Raw genomic sequence first — 21,016 nt, forward strand, 5'->3', positions numbered from 1 at the left:
TAGCTGCCAAGCGGTAGCAGTAGTTGGAGCATTCCAGGCAACTAAATCTGGAGTGTATAGGTGTGTGTTTGGCATTGTCCCCTCAAAGAAGATCCCGCCTCCATGACAGGCGCCGTTAGAGTGAAAAAAGCAGTGACAGCAGATTTGCTATGCAACCATTTATTTTCAAGCTGTTCACTGAGCAAAAACACTCTTCCACTGTGCAGCCTTTTCTGGACTGCCATTTAAGTAGGATGTGGCAAATGCTAGGCAAACAGTGGGAGCATAGTCCATTTTGTGCATATCCATAGCTTTCCTTTCTTTGTCGCTCTTTCCTCCGGCGTCCATGCAGCCGTAATTTTACACTAGTTTAGTCCAACTTTACAAAGCCGATATCTTTGGCATACATGGTCAAACCATACTTGCGAATCAGTCCATGCTTGTTCGAGCACACGCGACAAGATCGGGAACCCTGTCCGAACTTCCTCGGGTGGCTCCAGTAGAGCTGTAGGTGACCCATCTTGTTCTTTCACAGATCGCGAAAAGCAAAGATTTGCTATGCCTTAGAAGCATGGCAGAAGTGTCAGCATTTGACCATATTTGCCTTTCCAGGGAATGCCTCTCTGGTTTGTTGCCTGCCGGCTGAGTGAAGCTGTGATGTTTTTCCTCTTTCACACTGGAGCAGGACAGTGAGTTCCACCTCTTTGGCAACACAGCTCTTCGGTGGAATGTGGGAGGATGGCTACTGAGGTCTTGCACGGGTTTGCAGGCACACCCTGTACGGTGCCACTATGGCTGACATTTGTATCTGCTAACCTGTATTTAATACCACAAATTCCATAGCTTCTCATCCATATTAAATGTTTATGGAAGAACAATTCAAGATGGCTACAATACTTCCTGTGATATGATTGAGAAACCCGTCTGAGGATAGGAATCTCTTTGAGCTCTTTTAGAAATATATGTCTCCTTATGTTTTGTTACTGCTCAGCCCTGTCTCACTCAGTGCTGTTTTGTGCTTTCCCTTATGAGATTTCAATCTACAACCCTCCTGATTTCACCTTCATCCAGCCTAGGAGGTTTCTATGCCTGTAGGAGTTGTTCTCCATTTCTGTGGCCTTTCTTCACAGTCACAAGCTTCTTACACGAGTTGAATATTTAGTGATTACGAGTTTAGCGGTGCAGTGCCGGGTCCACTCCGCCGCCGCACTGAGAAGCCTGCCAGATTCTGAGTGTTTCTCGTGTCTAGCGGGCATTTTTTGACTTTCCCATGGCATTGCCTCAAAAAATAGGCACCTCAATGGGAAGGCCAAAATCAGTTCCAGCATGGCAAGGACTGTAAAGTCCATGCTGTGTAAGAAGTGGGGTGCAGGCACATAGGAGGGCACATGTTATGCCCCTGTTCATGCATCCCATGGCCCAGAGTCAACAGGGGGGCCTGTAGAGTTCCCCATTGTTTCCTCTTCACCACGGTTTTCATGGAGGAGGAACCACCATGAAAACGTGACGGAAAGGAAACTTGTAATATGCTTGGTGGGACCGCGGAGGTCCCACCAAACATGTTGCTGCCTCTGCACCACCGCACTACTGCCAGGAAACAGCATTTCCCTGGCGGCTGTGATGGGGCAATGGCAGTCCGACTGCCCTAATTGTAATAGGGCGGTTGGAAGACTACCACCACTGCGCCCCGCGAGTTTGGCAGCCCATGGACTGCCAGACTCGTATTCGAGTACATTGTGGCATTGCCGGTACCTCAGGTAAGTCAAACCTAGACATAGAATCCTCACTGTGTCCAGCTATCAATATCTGGCTTCCCACTGGATATTTTAAGCGGGACAGCTGAAAAAGCACCGCCAGAGTACGATTGTTACATTGGATCAACACATTTACTTTTCCTCTTACAAGCAAGATGATGCGTTGACAATACTTTTTTTTTTTTTTCTTAGTGCGAACTGGGATGAACTGGAGGCTCAAGCAAGTCCTGCTTGTCTCTGCATACCAGTCTCTATGTCCGTGTCTCTCATTTCCTGTACCTGTGTCTTCATCTTACACTGATCTACGTGTTCTGGTCTTATCAAAACATGTCTCCCGCTCCGGTTAAATTAACTTGCTTGCTTTTTGCTTTAGCCCTACTTTTAACTTCTAACAGTATTACTTTCTTCTCTATTGAAATCTAAACTATACGTTTAACATTTGTAGCTATCTACCATTTTAAACGTTTCATCTTGTTTCACTTTTTTTACAATACGTGCACTTTTCCAATTTTAAATGAATCTAATAGCTATTTCTTTCCACAGGTAGAACATGAAACAATATTTATGATCCCATGGCTCTACTGAAACAGGCAGTCTTTGTGTTTGTGTCTCCCAGACCCCATGTCTATCTCTTGCAGGCCCTGTGATGTGTCTGTGCATCTCAGTCACCCAATCAGTGTCCCACTGTTGCAGTGCCCTTGACATCCAGAACCCATACCAGTGACCTAGTCCCTGTACGCTCCCCTTCATGTGCTTCTGAATTTGAATTGAATTTAACGTACTTATAGAACGCGCGTATACCATCCGGTTTCATGGCGCTGTGGGGTCAAATCAATTTCAAATTACGAGCTCAGAATGACTTAAGTTGAGAAGGCTTGTTGGAACAAGAAGGTTTTCAACTTCCCTCGGAACTCCGTGTAAGATACTGATGAGCGGATAGGAAAAGGTAAGGAATTCCAGAAGGAAGGGGCAAGAACAGCAAACCTACATCCTCCCGACCTCTTCCTCCGAAAGTGAGGAACTACCAGAAGAGAGAGGGCGGAAGAGCGCAAGTGTCTGCTGGGCCTATACGGGTGAATAAGGGATTTAATAAAAGCTGGAGCTGTCCCAGCAAGAGCCTGGAAAGTGAGGCAGCCAAGTTTAAACAATGCACGCTCTTTAACGGGAAGCCAATGAAGGGAAAAGAGGACAGGGGTAATATGTTGAGATCTAGGTAAGCTAAATACCAAGCGGGCAGCTTGGTTCTGCACCAGCTGAAGTCGGCGCAGGGCATAGATGGGAATGCCATTAGTAGTGCGTTACCATAGTCTAGGCGTGAAAGTACCATCGCCATAAGGATAAGTTTGAGGGCTGGGAGTGTAAAGAAACGTGAAATTTTTCGAATGGTGCGCAACATAAAAAAACAAACTGAAACCACCGTGCTCACATGTGAATGAAGAGTGAGCTGCTGATTCAGAGTGATCCCCAGGGTTTTAACAGAAGAAGAAGGGAGAGGAGCAAAACCAAGTGAGGAAGGCCAGAAAGCAGAGGACCAAGGATTGAGTTTACCACCAGTCAGGATCAGCTCGGTCTTATCAGGGTTAAGTTTTAAATGATTGGAATTCATCCAATCCCTGATGAATACCATCACTGACTGGAAGTTAGAAATGGAAGAGGAAGAGTTGGATAAATTAAAAATAAGCTGGAGGTCATCAGCGTAATTAAACACTGTGACCTCCATCTGTTGCAACGCAAAAATAAGTGGGAAAATATACAAATTAAAAAGAAGAGGGGAAAGAGAGGAGCCCTGGGGAACACCACATTTTACCTTGTAGGCTGATGAAGAAAAGTCCGCCAGATGGACGGCCTGGGCACGACCTAACCCAGGTCAAGGCGGAACCCCCGATACCTGCCGCCTCGACACGGGAAAGAAGGATGGTATGATCAACCGTGTCGAAGGCGGCAGAGAGATCGAGGAGAATCAGCGCCTGTGGGAGGTTGGAATCAAGCCCCTCCCTGAGTGTATCCATAACGGATACTACCACCTTCTCGTGGAATGAAGGGGACGAAAACCAGCTTGAGAGGGAGCAAGAAACCCACTGGCTTCTACAAAGGTACTCAACATTTTTGTGATGTGCCGCTCAAGGACCTTAGCCAAATAGGGGAGAAGGGAAATGGGACGGTAATTGGATAAGACTGTGGGGTCTGCTCCTGGCTTTTTTAGAATTGGGACTATCGTTGCCGACTTATGTAAAGTAGGGACAGTTCCGCTTCTGAGGGATTCATTAAGAAAGGTTAAGGGGGGGAGTGGACAAATCTGGAAAATTTGACTCAAAATGTGGGCAGGGCAAACATCCGCAGGGGATCCAGATTTAACGCTGGGAAGGATGGAAAGAAAAGTCTCTTCAGAGAGCAGCGCCAATTGATCCAAATGACAGATGTTGGGTGACGGGATAATATCAACGAATGCCGGGGAGGGGAACGGAATATTAGACTTAATGACTTCAATCTTGTTAATGAAGAAGTCATTAAGGGAATCGCACAAGGTTTGAGAGGGGACAGGTTTAGCAGTGGTTCTGTCCGAAGTAGCCAGTTCGAACACAGTTGCAAAAATTTCCCTCAGTTGGTTCTCCGCCAGGAGAATCTTGCCAGAGAAATAGGAAGTCTTGGCCTTAAGAATGGCTTTTTTGTACTCCGACTGCATAGCGTTGTAGTGTAGCTCCTATTTTCCCAATAGGCTCTGCGCATTGGAATAGTACCTACAGCAGTAAAGGCCTAGGCCAGACGTTAACTAGGTCTACTACTGTCGATACTAGACTTAATTTTTGGGTTTGCCAGCTAAGCTCAGAGTTCGCTAGAAACTTTCTCGAATGTTCAAGGAAGGATTAACTTCCCTGATTAGACAAGAAGGGATTTAGTTTCTGACAACCATAGAACATGACAACTTTGCTCTCCCCTAATCAAGAGTCAATCTCAAGAGTCGTGTGAGCACAAGGCAATTATTTTACTCAGTCAGTACGTGCATTCTTAGTCTCATCAGAATGTAGAGAAAAGGAAGAGACGGGCGTGTTCAATAAAAGATGTTATTTATTGATCAGTCTCTTTTCTCGTACAAGAGAAATGGATCGATATTATTGCAATACTTATAGTTAAGTAAAGTGCATACATTAAAAGCAATAGTATAAAATAATACTGTAAAAACATTGATATGGTTTCTGAGCCATATGATGTTTGAAATGATTAAAATATATTTACATACACATATACATTTGACTAAACGTACTCAACTGGTGTTTCTAAATACGCCTACCCCGTGTACCTGACCTAAGTCTAATGCGTGGGCGGGAATAGAAAGTTACAGTTTAAGTTAAGTTTGTTTTTGCCAAGTGAATAACTAAAGAATTCTCTGTGAGGGGTTATTCAGTTCTGTACCTGGAATTTAGGATGAATGAGGAATGGTATCTCTTTCTCTGCTCTCGATATTCCAGGCTGCCTGCGAGGGCTACCCGGAAGCGCCGGTGCTGGGTCTCTCGGCTTGAGATAGCAGCGCGTCTCTCAGCGCGTCAGGAAGGCAGGGCTGCTGCCAGCGGGGTCTGCTTCTGCTCTCGGCTTCGGCAAGTATGGCTGCTCCGTCTTGTCACCACGCGTGTGTTTGCATAGGGCAAGGTCGGCAATATTTATACCTTAAAGGTGCCGGGATTGACGTAAGGATGGACATAGGTACGTCAATAAAGATGTCATACGACTTGCTCGTTAGCACATTCTTTACTAAAGTTCTCTGTGAAATCAAAACAATGGCCGCACGGATTATCCAGGTTGTCATAGGTTTGATTTGTTATGAGAACGTCGTATGCCTTATCAGGGGCTGGAGGAATGTCGCTTGTCTAATTAGATCTCAAGCGTTATGACCTAATCAGATAACACGTTCCTGTGCCGTAGTGTGACTGCGTCAGATAACGGTATCTGCATCATGGGGGTTTTCTTGCCTCATGGGCTGACTGTTAGTTAACTAGCTAGGTAGTTTAACCAGAATAGGGTCAGGAATAGGGGGATCGATTCAGAACCTATAGAAATACACGACACCCACTCCACGCTAACTATGGTCATATCTACTAATCTATGCATAGTATAACATAGTACAACATACTATAGAGTATAGTGTATACCTTACCACCCCAAAATACATAAATGCATTTTGAAATTTTCAAATATACTGAAAAATTGCAGTCATATATATTGTATGCACTTAAGCTATGAATTAAATGCAAAATTAAACACGCATTGTTATGCATTATTGCTTTTTGGTATATGAGAAATACACATGAAATGGCTCTTAATATAGCTATACAGAAAGGAAGGTCGAGACCATTTCATCACATAATAAAATATTTGTGAACATACCAGCGGGCAGCTAAAGTCTATATAAAGTATCTAAAATAGAAATCTTAGTTCTCTAGGAATAGTTTCTTACTTTAAGCAGAAGATCAGTGTCCCGGGGAAAAAATATATAGAAAATTTTTTTAAGGGCTTGCTGAAAAAAGTTGCTGTCCGTGAACTGGATTGTAATTGTTCATGTGACTTTATTTTTAAAGTTGAAGGCCGAATTCAGGGAACGCCGTGTGCGAGTTTACTCAAAAGTCTCTATTTCTGTTCCGGAGAGAACATCATATCATTCAGGCTTTCGAAAAAACTGTCAACAGCTTCATGGGAAAGTTCCACTAAGTCGGAAATAGGGGTAACCATGCATTCGTGCGCATGATTGTCTCCATTGACATTCTGATTTGCATTGCTGACAGAAGGTCGTACCTGTTCGATGCTGCTTTCATCTCGAACTTCACTACCCTTCAATCGTAGTGGTGAAGATTCCAGGAATGCCGTCATCAGAATTGGCAGCCTTTGAGGGCAGCACAGTGCGTGAACCTTGGTAGGAACCAACAGTGTATCTGCATCCACCGGCGCATCCGATTGTAGCGTCAGACAGGTGTCTAACACGCATTCTTCTCCGCATAGCAGACACCTCAGTACAGGTAAAACACACCTTTGCCACATTGGTCGAAATGATAGAAACCAAGTCATGTTTAGGTCTCTAAGCCGGGAGAGTCCCAGGATTTTTGATATCCGGTCCCGGTATCCAATGGCTAGGATCGTATCTTCCATTGTCGCGAGAGTTTGATCTGTGACATGGGTTGCCATAACGGAAAATAAGGACTAGGAATAGGATTCCTGCAATTAGTCCCAGGATCAGGGGAAGTCCGCCAAAAATCGAATGGACGAAATCTGGAAAAATACCCAGTATGGCTTTGAATGGTGTTAATGCCATCGAAAATACTGTCTTAAATACCTTTGAGACCCCAGTGGTATCAGAAATATTTAAGATTTCGCTTAGGATTTCCGCGAAATGTACGGGGGAATTAGTTGATAATAATGTATGTATCTCTGCAGTCGTCCTTGCGACTTGTAGATCATACGTTTCTTTTGATGACGTGAGCCTTGTAGGCGTCTGAAGAAGCACTGTTTTCATTCTGCTTAAAGTATCTATTCGAATAGAAGTAATTTTCAAACCGGGCCATGCCCTTGCCTCCCTGTCTGGAAAGGAGCTGGGGAACAAAGATCGTCCACAGCACTTGACCTTCGCCGTCGTAGTGACGAGATAAGGAGTCCCGGGCATAAGACTACAACATCTGCGGTCTACAATAAGAATGTAACTCCCATTATAGAGTCTTTGAAAGAATGGTTCTATTTCAGTTGCAGGTGCGCCTTGCTGGTGACATGAAAGGTTGTATGAATTCCCTTCACAGGCTCCGTGCAAACTAATACCGTTACACAGAAGCGTGCCGCTTAGTGACATAGCACAATTGTTGCCACTAAGAAACACTTCCTGTCCTTTGTTACTGACACATGCATGCGAATAGGGCAGGTTCCAAGTTGTTTTAAGGTACCCCTTTCCCAATTTCTCGTACATGCCAGCCTGTATATATTTTTGGCAGTATTGAAACCTGAAAGTTGAGATTGGAATATTTATGATTCCGTGGATTATCCATTCACTGACAGGTCGTTCTGACATTGTCATTGGTAATCTTTCTAGTTTTTCAATGCTCAAGATTGTATAATCAGCACCCTTCTGCGCCATACCGATTTGTCTATCAGTAAGGTTAAAGATTTGGAATAGTGACGTTGTGTTGATTAAACGCCAAGGCACATAGCCTGAACGAAGATTTTGTAACGTCCAGCCAAGCTGTACAATGGAACGCAATTGTGACTGTCCATGTTGTAATAACAGTAAGTCTTGCGATAATATATCGATTGCTGAAGACACAATGCTGTCCAATGAAAAAATTCTGGAGGACAGAGTCATTAACCCATTGTCCACTACAGAAAGTGATTTTTCCAAATTAATACGGTCAATTTCCCGTATTCTTTCTGCTGTTTCAATTTGAGTAACCTTCCAGGCCTCATTGTATGCTGCATATACAGAGGCTGCTATGAAACGCTTTTGACGCTGTTTGCGTGGTCCCAGTATGAAATCACGCAAGTCAGCACCATCAGTAAGTAAAGTTAGGTGTTGCTTAATTTCAGGCAGTGTGGAAGTTTGTAGCCATTGAAGGCATAATTTGCCCACACTGTAGGTTGTTATTATCCCTGGGTGATGTCTTTGGGGATATCTAGGGTCTGGCCTGGTCATTTTGAAACCCTGTGTTTTATTCAGGAATCTATCTTGACAGTTATTTGTATCTGTGGGCCAGATCAACCATTGTTTCCAATCAGGATGTGTTCTGTTTTGGTTAAGTATATGGTTTATGTCTATTTCTTCATCTGTTTCAGAGTTATTGCTAAACATTGTTGGCTTTGGAATAGACAGGTTATTTAAATCTTTGATTTTGGCTAAGCCAAGACAGGTGGTTTGTTGAACAGTGTCATTTAAAAATATCATTTGTTCTGGGATCATGCAGGCTCTAAACAAAGCTTCTAAACCCTGTACTTGCCATTCTTTTGTACCCCAAACACTTTTCAAATCAACATTTTTGTCCCAATAATCAAATCCGAAAGTATTCATTTTTTCAAAGAACGAATCAGAATAAATCAATTTTGTGTTGGTTATCATGGTTTTCATCCCTGTCTTGTTTGACAATTTGTAATAAAATGTTTCAGCATTAGTTATGTTAAAACCTGAAAAATATGAATATTTGTCATAAACGGTTCTATAGCTCCCTTTTGGAGGTGTAGCACAATGTTCCCATTGATTATAATTTAAAACATTTCTAGGTTGTGCAGATTTATGCAAGAAATGGTTACCATAATGGTTATAGCAATACATACTATCATAATTTGTAGAACCTTGCAAATAATCATGTTTTGTAAATTTAGCAGACATTACTAAGTCAGACATCATATTGTTTATACTTTCAAAGTCCCAATCATCAGCAAATGAGTTTGGTTTTGCAAAATCACTCAAGGAGATCTTGATTTGGTGTGGATATTTCAGGATCTCGACCGGACCATAAATTTCATAGTCAGTGTTGTCCCAGGCTACCCCACCAGGTATTGGAATTGCTGTGAAGTTGGCTGAAGAAAGTTCTGAAGAAAGTTCTCGTTTCTCGACGTGTGAAGATGTGTGTGGTTTGAGGACCAAGTTGATGTTCTGACTTGCTGTGTCCATTTTAGCATATTTTCCCTCAATGAAGCGTCCCAAGGTAAATACCATGATGAGCCAAAGTATGAGGATAAATGCACCAAAACCCACCCAAAATTCAATCCATGGAGTAACCAGATATGTTTCTTTCAGTTGTTTCAAAAGTTCCTTAGCTTTGTCTTTAAAGGATTTTGATGATGGCTGTGTCTTTTGTTCGCTGAAACCTTCAGAGGAATCATCGAAGTTGATGAAGTAACCAGATGCAGTTCTGTCAATTGTTCCAATTGGTTCAGGATTTTTGTTTCTTGCATTTTCACTTGGAACTTCATTGTAGATTGGTGTGTCTCTGCTAAATGTCTTTATTTGGGTTTTCAGAGTTCTGAGTTCTATTGCATTGTTGCATAGTCCTTGTTGTTCTTCATTAGGCGTTTCGAATGTGATGAGCCTCTTTGTTAGGACCTCTGTACTGGTAGCAAACCTTGGTGTTCTGCTACTTATTGGGAGTCCACTTGGCCTACTGTTTGTTATCGGCCACATGTTGTGGTTTTACCAGGTCGATGGATACAACTCGGTTCTCCTTTTTTCCAGCAAGTGGCGGTAGTACAACTGATCTTGTCCCGTTGACAGACAAGACAGGAACTGCTTTTCTGTAAGAAGGCCCAAATTCCTTCTTTACCGCGATCTTCTCCCTGACTAGATCCCCGACTTTTGGAATCCAGACAGGTCTTGCTGGGACAGGTGGTGAATCTTCAGTGGTCGTTGGCTGTTGTTTCAACTGTATGTTGCTCAGGTCTTTTCTTGTTTTGTTTAAGTCCTGCAAAATAGCCAAACGGTCTTTGACATCAAAGGTTTTTTCTATTACCACTGAAGTCTGACTATCAAGGTCAGAGATCAACATCCTAGTTCCGAATAATAATTCGTACGGACTGAATCCCTTCAGAGAATTTCTTGGCAAGTTATTTAGACTACGTTGGACACTTATTAGATGTTTGACCCACCCAGCTCCCGAACCTAATATCCTTTCTATTATAGATTGCTTTCTGCCTTGGTTTTTTCTTTACACCGTCCCATACCCTCAGGAAGGAAGTGAGAAGATTCCCGCTGGGTTGTGCTCATTTGGCCATGTTTCCCCCCCAGGCTGGTTTGCCTGAGTGAAAGAAATGGTCGAACGTAGCATGCTCTTAGCGTATATGCCATTTAGACTCGCAAATCTTGTATAATAGTCCGGACGTCAGCCGAGTACTGGTGATCTACATTATAAGTGGAAACTAGCCTGTATATGTTAATCGCAAGCCATTCTTTTTGCTGGTAATATTATCTGCCTTGATACGACGAGGTATTAAACTGCTTCTCTCCCCACTGCGATCTCTGTTGCAGTTTGGGCAGTTTTTTACAAACATGGTGTAGTGCAGGCTCATGCCTGGCCACCAGTACCGTGATTGTAATTCTTCCAGAGAATCTTTTAATTTAAGGTGTCTGTGACCCTCGCCCATGTGTGCGTCTGCGATTAACAAGTTTCTCCTGTCCATGTTTGGAATCACTCTATCCCCCACTCCAGGGATTCGAGCAAAAGGGACGGAGTTTGCATCGATTATGTATGTATAATTGAGTGGATAGTTGATCGGTAACGCTGAGCAGTCGCCTTTTGATGACGTTTTCACCGCCAGCAATGTTTCACCGTCAATGTATTTTAATGTACGCTTTTTTCGATCTACGGGAGCCGGTTTAGTGGCTGCCGCTGCGGCTGCTTCAGCCAATGAATTCCCTACAACGTGAACGCCATCACGTTGATGACTCAGTGAGTGAGTCACGTGAGTCTTTGGTAGTTCTTTTTTCAAAAGAGCTACTTGTTCCCAGAGCAGTCTCTGCTTTATTGGTGCATCTGTGTCATCTTTGTAACCGTTCTGAATCCATGTCTGCAAATCGCTGTTATATGATTTGACGCAGTAATATGAATCTGACACTATAAGTGTCGGGAATTCGCGATCCGCATTATCTAGCGCCATTTTCAAAGCTAATATTTCAGTTTGTTGTTCTGAATTGGTTTCTACTGAGTGTGTCTTTGTTAATAGAGGTCTTAGTTTACCTCCGCGCCACACTTCTTTTGTAATCTCACATGTGGGGTTGTATGCTTGTTCTCCCCAAACGGATGGTTGAGCATGTCCGTCTGTATAGATTACACAGGCGTAATGTCGTAGAGGCAGAATGTCGATTGGCAGAGGATACGTCTTTTCATATTTTAGATTTTTTAATTCTTCTAGTTCTGGATCAAAGTAGTAGTATACTTTGTCCGTTGTGATTGAATTCACCCATTGTATCCATTCCGGATTCAATGTTGTTGTTGGTAAATTACACGGTGTTGTTAGTGCCTCGAAGGCTGATTCAGCTGTTCTGACTGTGATATGTCTACCATCAGCTATGTCTTTTTCTCTAGCTATTGCGGTTTGAACTGCTTGAACCATTTTTCCTTTGTTGCTGAATCTCTGTTCAGCTTTTGTGTACAAATGTGATTTGAATGCAATTGGTACCTTTTCTCCCTCATTAGAGGTCAGGTATGTGAATCCGCATTTCCCTGGGATGACTCGGATCACAAGGTTGCGTGTATTATCACGGGTTTCTAATTTTGTTTTAATTAGCATGTCTGTTTGTAAGGATCTCAAAATTTCTGTGTGTGCTTGAGTCCAACTGGATCTTTTAAAGTCTGGTTTAATTAGATCATAAAGGGGTTTGACCCTTTCTGCGTAATTTGCAATATATGTTCTTCCGAAATTTAGGAAGCCTAGAATTGACTGTAGGTTTTTTAGTGTTTTAGGAGCTTGGATTACGGCACATTTCTCTAGGAAATTGTCTGCCAGGCTTTTACCTTCACTTGATAACTCATATCCTAAGAATAGGACCGTCAGATGGGCAATTCTGGACTTTTTGAAGTTGAATTTGTAACCCTCTGCAGCGAAACCAAGTATTATGGTGTTCACTCTTTTCAAGTGAGTCTCCAAGTCATCATCTGTTAAGTAAATGTCATCGACATAAGATAATGCTTCATCATCATATAGTTGTAGTAATTCTGTTACTCTCGCTGAGAATACCCCCGGGCTGTTCTTGTACCCCTGGGCTAACCGACAGAATTGTTTTTGAGTGCCATTTACTGAGAAAGCTGTTAAATATCTGCTCTCTGGTGCTATGTTTTGACAAAAGAATCCATTGGAGATGTCCAAGGTTGTTTTGTATTTTTTGCGCACTATGTTATTCATTAGTGCAGCACTGTGTGAGTTTTGCACTGCAAAGGTTTTGCAACATGTGTTAAGGTGTCGGTAATCCAAAACTAGACGATATGAGTTGTCTGGTTTGGCGACCGGAAACAAAGGATTGTTCATTTGTGAGGTGCAAGTTTCAATCACCCCCTGGTATTCTAGCTGATCTAGTATTTCATTTACTTGTTTTTTAGCTTCTTGCTTAATTGGGTACTGCCTTTGTGCAGTTGGTTGTGATTTTAACTGGACTTTGTGAGGAGGAGAATCCTCATCCCATCCTACATGATTTTTATATAAAGCAGGTGCTAAGGCCACTGCCCACTTTCTAGCAAGTGTATATTTTTTATGAATCGGTATTTGATTCGAGAAGGCAGGCATAATTACTTCTTCGCCATGAGGGCACTCCCTGACAAACTCTGGTGGCCAGTCTTTTTCAGCTAGAAGGATGTCATAGCCTTTGGAGAGGTTATCCCAAAATAGTCCCCTAATTTTCCTAGTCTTATCTCCCTCTATACGTAATGTTATCTCGTATATTTTGTGGGGCTTGCTAACTCTGGTATCTGCAGTTTCCACTTGAAGGTATTCATTCGTGTCCACTGTCTCCAGATGATTCATAAGGACTTTGCGAGCTATGCTCACCTCTGCTGCGCTGTCTAGCATTGTCTGAGCCCACTCTCCGTTTTTCAGTTGTGTCCTCAGTATTCTCGGCATTGTTAACTACCTTGATACTGGCTACCTTCTTTTTTGGAAATTGTGATTTCTTTTTCAGTTGAGCAGGTTCCTTGTCTTTGGACTTGGCGTGCTCTTCTGATCGTCCTCTTCTTTCCGATTTCTGCGAGGAATTCTGAAAAGATTGAGAGGGACGTGTATCAATGTCTTGATATCTATCAGGTTTTTTAATATTATCCCTATTTCTAAGGTTATATCTATTCCCAGAGGGGTCACTCTGGGGTGACCTTTGTCTCGGGTTTGGAGATTTCTCTCTTCGCCTAGGAGACCTTCCTCTGGACTGGAATTTCTTTTCTTTAGGATTGGATTGTTTATTTCCATCCCAGTTCTTTTTTGGTGAATTATTATTATTAAAAAATATTTTTTCTGGACTTGTAGTCAGTTGCGGTTTTACTGGTATTCCACCTAGACTATCTCTGCCTAGTTCTTCATAGGATTTTTCTATGATTCTGGCAATTTCAGCTGGTTGGTCTGCTATATCTGTCTCTTTTAACCTCTGGCGGATCGCCACGTTTGCTGCTTCACCCTTTATGTTGGCTAGTAATATAGCCGAAACCTGCTTGAAGTCTTTCAGTAATTTCATACCAAGAGTTAAAGCAGGTTCTGGACCGTATTCATCTTGAATTTGTTTTAGCACATCTGGTATTACCGAAATGGACGGAACACCGTGCGTTTTTGTGTAGATGGAAGCAAAGACTGTACCCCAAGTGTCACAGTCCTCAATGTGTGGTGCGATTCCCATTGGGAGACATATAGTCAGAATCCTGTGTTTTTCCAGCGGGGTGGTGTCAGGAAACACCGCCTCTATTTGGGTAATTTTCTGTGCCAACCAGAATGGTATTTGTTCCCGTTTAGCTGGAACTTTACCTAGGCAGGATTGGATGTTCTGTGGTGTAATTTTATTTGTGTTCCCCTGGTGAGGGGTCAGCTGTGGAAGTTTAATCGCTGGCTGAATTGTTGAAGTCCGCATTACATACTGAACTAATTGTCTATGAATTTTTAGTAGTTGTTTTAGCTGTATTAACAGCTCTGCTGCAGGCATTCTTTCGATGTCTGGATGTGGTGTGTATCCGGCTAAGACCGGCCACGTTGCTCCTGGTCTTCCTAAAGGACCGAGCCTTGTAATGTGATTGTTATGTATTAGGGCGCCATCAAATAAGAGCAAATGCTCTTGGAATTTGAGTGGTACTTCCACCTCCTCGAAAGGAGTGTAAATGTCGGGTGGAACCTCTATTTTGTAATAGTGGAAGTACTTTGTTACAGCATTTGCTGCTGGAAAATGTATCCATGTATAGTATACCTCTGTCTGCCGATATTCGTGTGCCTCAATTACGAATATGACTGTGCCACCTCTAGGTGTCAGTCCATTTTCTATAAGTTTTAAGGTTATAGATCTCCTTTTGGCGACCTGGATGAGTATTATATCCGGGTCTGCTGTTTGCATGGTAGCATCAGCATCTGCTATTTCAGTTGCTAATCTAATTGCCTCTCTTTCATCATCACTCTCTGCCATTTTACAGACAGGATGGTATTATTTTTATTTGCAGATCAGGTTTCTTTATGGAAACAGAGATTAGATGCACAATATTCTGGAACTGTTTTATCCTTCAACGTTGACTAGACCAAGAACCATACATAGGAGTTCCCTCCTGCGAGGTTTTGGAGGATATAATAACCTTTCACCCACTCCAGACCTCTTTGGAGTATTTGGGAAAAGGGGTCTGAGTGAGAAAGCACGACTGAGTTACTCTAAATGTCTTACGTTAGTTTTATCGCCCTTTCCAAACGCGTTGGGCGCCATGTAGTGTAGCTCCTATTTTCCCAATAGGCTCTGCGCATTGGAATAGTACCTACAGCAGTAAAGGCCTAGGCCAGACGTTAACTAGGTCTACTACTGTCGATACTAGACTTAATTTTTGGGTTTGCCAGCTAAGCTCAGAGTTCGCTAGAAACTTTCTCGAATGTTCAAGGAAGGATTAACTTCCCTGATTAGACAAGAAGGGATTTAGTTTCTGACAACCATAGAACATGACAACTTTGCTCTCCCCTAATCAAGAGTCAATCTCAAGAGTCGTGTGAGCACAAGGCAATTATTTTACTCAGTCAGTACGTGCATTCTTAGTCTCATCAGAATGTAGAGAAAAGGAAGAGACGGGCGTGTTCAATAAAAGATGTTATTTATTGATCAGTCTCTTTTCTCGTACAAGAGAAATGGATCGATATTATTGCAATACTTATAGTTAAGTAAAGTGCATACATTAAAAGCAATAGTATAAAATAATACTGTAAAAACATTGATATGGTTTCTGAGCCATATGATGTTTGAAATGATTAAAATATATTTACATACACATATACATTTGACTAAACGTACTCAACTGGTGTTTCTAAATACGCCTACCCCGTGTACCTGACCTAAGTCTAATGCGTGGGCGGGAATAGAAAGTTACAGTTTAAGTTAAGTTTGTTTTTGCCAAGTGAATAACTAAAGAATTCTCTGTGAGGGGTTATTCAGTTCTGTACCTGGAATTTAGGATGAATGAGGAATGGTATCTCTTTCTCTGCTCTCGATATTCCAGGCTGCCTGCGAGGGCTACCCGGAAGCGCCGGTGCTGGGTCTCTCGGCTTGAGATAGCAGCGCGTCTCTCAGCGCGTCAGGAAGGCGGGGCTGCTGCCAGCGGGGTCTGCTTCTGCTCTCGGCTTCGGCAAGTATGGCTGCTCCGTCTTGTCACCACGCGTGTGTTTGCATAGGGCAAGGTCGGCAATATTTATACCTTAAAGGTGCCGGGATTGACGTAAGGATGGACATAGGTACGTCAATAAAGATGTCATACGACTTGCTCGTTAGCACATTCTTTACTAAAGTTCTCTGTGAAATCAAAACAATGGCCGCACGGATTATCCAGGTTGTCATAGGTTTGATTTGTTATGAGAACGTCGTATGCCTTATCAGGGGCTGGAGGAATGTCGCTTGTCTAATTAGATCTCAAGCGTTATGACCTAATCAGATAACACGTTCCTGTGCCGTAGTGTGACTGCGTCAGATAACGGTATCTGCATCATGGGGGTTTTCTTGCCTCATGGGCTGACTGTTAGTTAACTAGCTAGGTAGTTTAACCAGAATAGGGTCAGGAATAGGGGGATCGATTCAGAACCTATAGAAATACACGACAGCGTTATATGAAAGTTTGGCAGTTGCACTATAAGTGTGTCTCCAAATACGCTCCGCCTGGCGGGCCGCTAACTTTTTCTCCTTGAGTTCCGGGCCAAACCACTTATTCGCGTCATGAGATCGCTTCACTTTGATACGCCTAAGAGGGGCTACCAGATCGCATGCTGATGACAGCCACCTATTTATAGCCACCGCCTGAGATGGAGTAGATAAGCCATCGATGGCAGGGCTAGAAGTTGAGAGAGAGGCACATAGAGATGGAATGTCTACTTTGCCCCAGTTGCGTGCCCAGATATTCTTGGGAAAAGGCGGCTTCTTCACTAAACTCAAGTCCAAGGAAAAGGAGATGAGAAAGTGGTCCGACCAGGAACATGGGGTAACACGGGGGACAGAGAGAACAATATTAAGGGACCAAATTTGGTCCAAGGTATGGCCAAGAACGTGAGTGGGAGTGTGAAGGTGAGGCCTAAAGTTCAAACTAAGCAAAAATTCAGTAAAGTCTTTAGAAGGGGTATCCTCCGCTGGGTCGGAGGGCCAAAAATTAAAATCTCCCAGCATCAAAACCGATGAATGGTTGATTGCAAGGGTCGCTATTAGTTCCTGAAAGGCTGGGAGGAAGTGGGCCATGTACTGAGGTGGATGGTACATGAGAACACAGGTAATGGGGGTTAAAAAGGATGCAGATCGGGCCACTAAGAAGTCAACATCCGAGATTGAAGGAAAAGACAATAGTTGAAATTGGATATCAACCCGGACCAACAAGGCGACACCTCCTCCCACTTTGTCGGGCCGATCCGCTCGCAAAGCATAATAAGAGGAGGGCAGGGCTGCCAGTAGATTAGGCAGCGAATCAGGTCGGAACCAGGTTTCCGTAAGGAACATCAGGTCCGGCTTGTGCGTATCTAGAAAGATAAACAGGTCGGACTGATGCTGTACGGCCGAACGAGTATTCAACAAAAAAGCTGAGATAGTCGGGGAAGGTGTCCCTAAGAGGGGAGGGGAGGGTGTAGGGTCTGGGTGGGGAAAAACCATAAGGACGATAGGTGGGTGATGGGTGTAGGGACGGTAGGTTGGGCGGGAAAGTGGGCAGGGAAGGTGTACGAGCGATACCCAGATGCCTAATCAGTTCCTGAGTGGCCGGACCCAAAGTCCAAGAGCCTTGATGGGTGCATAGCTGGTCGGGCGAGTAAGAGTGGAATTTGGCATAGTGGCGTGCCCCTGGCCCCGTCTGGCCACGGACGGGCGCAGACGGGCTTACCTTAGGCGCACCTTCGGCGCGCAAAAGGCGTGCCCGCTGCGCTTCCGGTAACACATGCGCCTTTTATAGAGGACAGCCTCGGGCCGCTAGACCGCTACCTGCGGTGTGCGCGCCCTTCCGGCTTGTCCCAATATGGCGCCCACTCTTCAGCTGTCCGGCACGGAAGCCGCGCTGATGGAGCTGCCCTCCACGCAATCAGCACTGAAAGCCGCGCGGGACCGGGGCAAAGGAGGCCAGGACAGGAACAAACAACAAGTAAGTGCGCCAAGGCACGTTTGGATAAAGTAAAGCAGCAGAGGGCTGACAGTTCTTAGCAAGATTAAAAAACACAGATTAAAAACACTACACAGTATTAGTCACTGCTAGTATCTAAAAGCGTCAAGTCAGCAGAGCTGTAGCCAAACGTAATCGCCCCCAATGAGCCCAGGAGCTGCCACCACCTGAAAACCCACCAGGAACACCACGCAGTATGCCGCTTTATAGAGGACAGCCTCGGGCCGCTAGACCGCTACCTGCGGTGAGCGCGCCCTTCCGGCTCGTCCCAATATGGCGCCCACTCTTCAGCTGTCCGGCACGGAAGCCGCGCTGATGGAGCTGCCCTCCACGCAATCGGCACTGAAAGCCGCGCGGGACCGGGGCAAAGGAGGCCAGGACAGGAACAAACAACAAGTAAGTGCGCCAAGGCACGTTTGGATAAAGTAAAGCAGCAGAGGGCTGACAGTTCTTAGCAAGATTAAAAAACACAGATTAAAAACACTACACAGTATTAGTCACTGCTAGTATCTAAAAGCGTCAAGTCAGCAGAGCTGTAGCCAAACGTAATCGCCCCCAATGAGCCCAGGAGCTGCCACCACCTGAAAACCCAGGCAGCCACAACATGTCTTCCTCTTCCATTGTCCCCCTGTCCCAGTGAGATTTTGCAATTTTGAACTCTTTGACACCCCCCACGAGCACAATTAATGCAACACCATATGAGGAACTAATTCCTCAAAACAAAACTGTATGTTAAATGGAGAATATTAACCCTGGGCAGTGATGTCCGCTTCGTTTGTGGAGTTTACGGAGTTTTCCGCACTCCGCGGAGTGTCTGCGGAGTTCCCCAAAAATCTGATTATTTTTCTCCGATCGGGCTCGTCAACGTCAAATTGACGAGGTATGCTGTAGCTGCCCATTAGAATAATTTCATAATAGTGGTTTCACTGCTCTTAAATTTGCAGGAATTTTTACTCAAAATACACATCTATGAGGTGGCAACCGAGTATTATGATTAAAACAATCGAAACCAAGGATTATTGCCATGCTTGCCACTTTTAAGCCTTTGGGTCTTAATACAGATGAGGGTCTAAACTACTTTCTTCAGAATTAATGAATGTCAGCAAGGCCACCCTATTCACATAAAATGGTTTCTCCCTTATTTATGCGTTTTTCAGCATACTGAGTCCTTTGTTTATTTCTATATCCTTTGAAGCAGAATATTATAATTAGTTGCTGGTAACTGTCTATATTGGACATGGTTCAATTATAAATTTTACTTCCTTATTGTTCCAAATGCTTGTATAAACATAGATATGATTCATTTCATAATGGAGGAGCGTTAAATGGAGTGAACATACCTTGGGTAATTTTAATTCATGACATTAACTCTGCTCTAAAATATCTTGGGTTGAAGTGACCTATTTGAGGGATGGTTAATTAGATCTACATTTGTGGATCTGCATGTAAAGTATAATTTTACATAATTTTCTTGACTTTTCATGTATTATCAATATGGTCTTTTACAGCATGTAGCAGGCATTTAGGTATCTGAAGTTAGTCTGCGCGGTGAACTACGTTCCGCTTGTGGAGTTTGCAGAAATGTCTGCACTCCGCATTATATGGAGCTCGCGGAGTTACCAAAAATCTGCCCTGCATAGCCGAGCGGAGCTTTTTCTCCCCGCTCGCGTTCGTCAACATCAAGTTGGCGACCGTGAGCAAGGAAAATCCACCTCATGGCGAGATTTTTCCTCGTTCGCAATCGTCAACATCAAGTTGGTGTGCACAAGAATGGAAAATCAACCTCCCGCGAGATTTCTCAACGCAGGCGGTCCGATTTCTCATTGTGAGTGGTCACGTATGCTCGCTCACATTGAGAAGCTGTAGGGTAGTTCCTATATTCCCAATAGGCTCTGCGCATTGGAATAACATAAACGATAGTTTAGACGTAGGACTTAGGTCGACTAGCTCTCTATTGAATATGTTAGACTTAGTTAGGAATGCCAGCTAGCTCAGAGGTCACTAGAAACTTTCTTGAGTAAACAAGAAGGTGTTAACTTTCCTGAATAGACAAGAAGGGATTAGTTTCTGACAACCGCATAAACATGACAACTTTGCTCCCTCCAGAATAAGGAGTATACCTCCAGAGTCGCGGAAACAATAGATAGCTATTTCACTCAGTCAATCGTGCATGCTTAGTTTCACCAGAAGCGCAGAGAAATAGAGAGACGGGCGTTTTCAATAAAAGAGGTTATTTATTGAACAGTCTTCTTTCTCATGCAAGAGAAGTGAGTTACCACAATTGCAATACTTGTCATAAAGTAAAGTGCGTACAGTAAAAGGAGTATTATGAAATAATACTGTAAAAGCATGGTATGGTTTCTAAGCCATACGTGTTTAAAATAGATAAGATATATACATAGATAAAATCATAACTAAACGTACTCATCTGGTGCTTCTAAGATACGCCTACCCCGGTGTACCTAATCTAAGCCTAGTACGTGGGAAGAGTAAGTGAGCTGCAGTTTTGAGATAAGATAGTTTCTGCCAAGAATCTGAATCAAGAATTCTCTAAGGGTCTAATCAGCTCCGTACCTTGGTTATAGAATGAAGGAGGTCTTGTATCTCTCTCTCAGGACTCGATCTCCCAGCAACCCGCAAGGGTGACAGGGAAACACTGGAGCTGGATTTCTCGGCAGGAGAAAAGACAGCGGCTCTCTCAGTGCGTCAATGGGTGGGTCGGCTTCCTTCTGCACTCGCTACAGCAGGGCGTCGGGCAAGTAGATAGCCGATCTGCTCCAAACCACCGTGTGTTTTGCTAGGGCAGATGCTGGTATATTTATACCTGGAAGGTGCAGAGTTTGACGTAAGGTTGGACATTAGACGTCACTAAGAACTCGCAGTTCTTTCAGGACTCCAGGAGTTCTAGGACAAATCAATACAGAAGCAGGGGGAATTCCCGGGTTGCTGGAGGCTTGGTTTGTTTAAGAGCACGTTGTGCTTTCTAGGAGT

General features: G+C 43.7%; 1 pseudogene; it reads right to left on the reverse strand.

Annotated features, from left to right (window-relative positions):
- Positions 1-349: 349 nt before the first annotated feature.
- LOC144824733 (small ribosomal subunit protein uS14 pseudogene) lies at positions 350-499 on the reverse strand (annotated as a pseudogene).
- Positions 500-21,016: the final 20,517 nt, after the last annotated feature.

The sequence above is a fragment of the Lissotriton helveticus genome, chromosome 3_1, assembly GCF_964261635.1.
Source record: "Lissotriton helveticus chromosome 3_1, aLisHel1.1, whole genome shotgun sequence".
NCBI lineage: Eukaryota > Metazoa > Chordata > Amphibia > Caudata > Salamandridae > Lissotriton > Lissotriton helveticus.